Source organism: Etheostoma cragini, chromosome 9 (genome assembly GCF_013103735.1).
Source record: "Etheostoma cragini isolate CJK2018 chromosome 9, CSU_Ecrag_1.0, whole genome shotgun sequence".
Classification (NCBI taxonomy): domain Eukaryota; kingdom Metazoa; phylum Chordata; class Actinopteri; order Perciformes; family Percidae; genus Etheostoma; species Etheostoma cragini.
Window position 1 is genome coordinate 25,576,068 of NC_048415.1, and position 4,384 is coordinate 25,580,451.

At 40.3% G+C, this 4,384-nt stretch overlaps 3 long non-coding RNA genes across 3 annotated transcripts in view; 1 reads left to right on the forward strand and 2 right to left on the reverse strand.

The window, feature by feature from the left end:
- Positions 1-1,294, forward strand: part of LOC117950190 — a 2,904-nt gene extending 1,610 nt beyond the window's left edge. Inside the window, exon 2 of the long non-coding RNA XR_004657830.1 lies at positions 251-1,294. This is a non-coding gene — a long non-coding RNA (uncharacterized LOC117950190). The remainder of the gene's footprint in view (positions 1-250) is intronic.
- LOC117950198 overlaps positions 1-4,384 on the reverse strand; it is a 15,311-nt gene that overhangs the window by 2,546 nt on the left and 8,381 nt on the right. Inside the window, exon 3 of the long non-coding RNA XR_004657837.1 lies at positions 1,439-1,450. This is a non-coding gene — a long non-coding RNA (uncharacterized LOC117950198). The remainder of the gene's footprint in view (positions 1-1,438; positions 1,451-4,384) is intronic.
- On the reverse strand, positions 1,884-3,072 carry LOC117950189. Its single transcript, XR_004657829.1, has 3 exons — positions 2,967-3,072; positions 2,605-2,716; positions 1,884-2,522 (listed from the first exon to the last, which is right to left on the reverse strand). It is a non-coding gene; the product is annotated as an uncharacterized LOC117950189 (long non-coding RNA).

Consider the following 4,384-nt stretch of genomic DNA (forward strand, 5'->3'; position numbering starts at 1 on the left):
CCCCCCCCCCCCCATCATACCTCATTAGGTACAGACAGAGAAATGGCGCGTCCTAAGGAAAGCTCATTGTGTGACGGGCTCTAGTGGCTGTAATTCTGCACCAAGGCTGGATTTCGGGAAATAGACTTCAGATACAGAATTAGGGGACCACTAAGGTCTATATAAAAGCATCCAAAGAGCACCATGTCATGGGACCTTTAAAGACAAAAACAACTAATTAGAGAAGATAACATTTTAGAATAATGGGGAGAATTTTGTCATGTTGGAGGTTCACACACATGGGTCTAGACTGCGATTCTTGTGTTGTTAACCGAGTGATTTGTTGGACCTCCAATCATTTAATGTAGGTGTAGGTTTGAGTTTGTTACATGTTTTAAATCATTATCGTCTGCATCAAGTCTGAAATGTAATTTTTGCCTTACGAGAGCATTGTGAAAGCGTTCGGTTGAAACGGTGGAAGCCACATTCTTTATTACTCTGCTGAAAACCCTTTATACATGTATTCTGTTTCCTGTGTGGATGTGACGTCGCATAACCACTGAATATACTCTGACGACCGGGAGAAACTGCTCCCTGCAGCAGAACACATGCCACTGTACACACAGCCATGTTCAGTCAAACCTCAACACTACAATACACGCTTTTGCTGTGTCTGAAATGGCTTGTCCTCCGCATAGTGAGCTAATTTTGTCACATCAGGATCACATCTGGCCCATTATGCATCCATTTCCAATTCTGCTGCTCATGAAAACCACAGGAAAACTATTGATCAACGAAGTGCACTTTCTAGGAGAGGTCATGGGTCAAATTTAAAAACTCCTGATATAACCAGTATTTACTGTCAAATGTAATACTGTCATATTACAACTGTATGCAACTACTAGTGGCATGTTAGTCATGTAAACTCTAATCTGTGTTCCGGGGTGGCAAACACATGCAGAGAAGGGGGGGGGGGCGAATTCAAATAAAATACAATGTTGTACCAAAGCAAGTATCTCAACAGCAAGGCTGTGCTCTGTTTATCTGTGGTGGGGCTCTTGTGATTAATGTAACCTTAAATACCCCAGTGTATGTCATGTATGTGGGGGATGTGTGTGGGCACACACTGGTCATTGCAAAATACCGTGTGTGTGTGTGTGTGTGTGTGTGTGTGTGTGTGCGTGTGTGTTTGTTTGGCAAGGTGTGTTTTAACTGTCTCTGTCTGGGGTTTGGATTTCTGGCGTTATGCACTGCATGATACTGCTGTTATGATTTGCACTTTAATGAGTATTTATTGAAAAACAATAAAGAAAACATAAAAAAAGGAAACTGTTTTTTTTTGGTGGGGTTTTTGTCCTAAAGGCTTTGTCAATGCACACACAAACAGCCATCACAGAGGATTAGTTTTGTGTTTTTCCATCCAGACAGAAAGCCCCCTCAGATGTCAACAATATCTTACATTGAAAATGACCTCAGGTGATCATTCCACGTTTCTGTAACACTTATTCATCCGCTTGAGGAAAGTCATAGAAAAAATAAGGGACATAAAAGCAACATCTGGCAAATAAAAGAAAGAAAAAGTTCATGGATGATGCTTCCCTCTAACACTCAGCACCTGGTACTAGAATTCTTAAAGTTGTATATATTATATCAAGCTCTATGTGGTTGTTTATAAAGATCCTAACTATACCTTATATGTCAGCATTTAAATACAGTACTAAATTAGTAGTTTCATAAGCACTTCCATAATCTGTAATAATCTTTAACTAAATAATGAGGGTAAACCCAGTAACCCAAACACTTTGAAAAAAAAAAAATTACCAATATCATGTAAATGTTGAATGGTAATCAGAGTCCTAATAATATTTATGCAATATTAATTTAATGAAAATAGATGACATCACCTGTGGAGTAGAGCTGGCCACACAGATTTTTAATAATTGCCGATGACCTGACCTAAAAGTCTATGAAGCCTGTGTTCATTTGTCAGTTTGTCAGCTATATTTCTGTTAAATACACTGTAAACTGGTAACAAGTGTATGCTGTACAACTGTTTCACTGCATGTGTCCGCTGTGTATTTTCTCAGGGTGTCTCAACCTGATAAAAAAAAAAACATTTTCCATTGTCCTCCCCTTATTTCCACCGCCAAAAAACGATTGTAATTTTCCCTACAAGCGCCTCCAGGGTGTGTGTGTCTGCAACAGTTTGTAAGCTCTTTCCTGGGATCAGCAGTTTCAAAGTCACTCAGAGCCACCGGGCAAACTGTCCCTCTCTGGTTTCACAGCGAGTGTTTAAAAATTAAATTAAAAAAATAAAAAGGTGCACGAAGAGTTCTGAGAGCTGGGATGGTGTAACGCTCGTCGACATATCTCCTTATCTTGCTCTTCTACATCATCACACTGATCCAAAAATGCAGACCCCAGGTAAATAAGTCATGAAGAAGAAGTGACTGTCACAGTATACGGTGTACTGACACGGGTCACGGTGTGAGGAATAACAACAGCAGGCAAGTCCTGTTTCCTCTGCCTGGCTGCTTTTTGTCCTGAGGTAAAAAAAAAACAAGAAATATGTCAGTATGTGAAGTGCACAGTGATGCAGGTAGCGTCAAGGTGATTCATCCTTACCTTGTTTTATGATTATCTCTCAGCAGCTGGTCAAGCGTACAGGTCAGGAGGTGGTAAAATGAGCATATCAGTTTGATCAAAATCCATTTCCTGTGTTAATCTAGATTCAGACCTGTGGAGGAACACATTGGAAAATAACTCAACCAGCAGGGACAAAGGAGGGTGACCTCGGTGCGACCATGAATATGACACCACTGAGAAATGTGATTAGCACATAACAGGGAATCAAACATAAAACAATACATCACTGGCTCATTTCATGCTCAGCTACCTATTCCAGGCAAAAAGGAAGGAAACCCGCCCATGTTCTGCATATTTCTTGTGTGAGTGTGCGTGCGTGCGTGCTTTATAACCCTACTCACAAGGAAACTGCTTTCTCCTTTACAAGCACAGGACCTGAGATGGAAAGAAAAGTATTTTGGCATCAAGTTTAAAAAATCCATTCATCAAACATCCAATGCTGGGATGTAGGAATGCATGTGGTTTTAATGATTTAAGACTATTAAAGATATAATATGTAATATTCTGCGGTAAAAGTGTCTGAAAATGGAGGCCAGGTTGGTTCAGTGGTAGCGCAGGCGCCAATTTCCTCGAGGTTTATGCCCCGACGCAGAGGTAAGGGTAAAAAAGACTTTTGTTATATAAGTAATAGTTTTTAGTTGTGCACTTACACCATCCCGAAGATTTCCAACAAAGTCCAAACCGAAAGAAATCTGACATTTTTATCCAATGACAATTGGTCGCCTGTCATTGGTTGCCTGTAATATATCTTTTGACCCCTCTAGTTGACGTCCAAACATGGAAAATGCAAGATCATTAAAGAGTCATTGTGAATCATACAATGTCAATGAATTGTACTCAGTAACAGTAATACAGCGTATGAATGATTGTTTTGACCATTGACCAATTTGCTACATAACTTTAGCTATATGGGTCGACTAATCTAATGCTAAGTTAGCCAGCTAACGCACTGCGGTCCTTCTGCATCGCTCCCGGGCGCTAAGAGCCTTCAGCCACAGCTAGCCCCCCCCAGCCAGCAACTACAGCAACACAACACCCTATGACACCCACTACACCCACCCCACCGGGTAAGTAGGTCTCCCAGTAGCAAGGAGTTATTAGCTGTGGTAGCTGCTTTGTTAGCTTGCTTCCGCCGGCTACCTCCACACATAGAATCACAGTAATTATGCTAGGCTGATCATATTTTGATTTCCAAAAAAAGAGGACACTCGGCGGGCTTTGAGACACAAATTCAGACAGGCTTCTCAGAGGTTAAAGAACATGAATATGAAATAATGTTCTAAATATGACCTATTCTGTGTCAGCTTCAAAATCCAGCTTCAACTAAATATCTCTTAAAACTTTTTCAGTGAAATAAGATAAGGTTTTTCTGTGTCCATGTGAGCTTTGACATCTCAAGCACCTTTATTAGACACTGAATAAATGTCCTAGCATAATATATAATAAAATAGAAGGCAGCCTCTCTGGAATTACGTCACGCAACAAAGTGCCATAGTACCGTGTGCAAAGGGCCAGTTCATTTAAGGACACGCTTACTGCTAACGGTCCCATGAAAAACAGTGACAACCGGACATTTTCATGAAATGGGGGTTAACAATGAAGACAACAATGCCCACGATCCTACGTGACTTTATGTCGTAATCAAAAGTCTTTGTTTACATCCATGGTTTCTATTGAGAGACCCTTAGTGGCAGACAATTACATATTATAGGTTTAAGTATTCACATTTTGTGAAATGGAATGAAAGCTTTTTCTATAT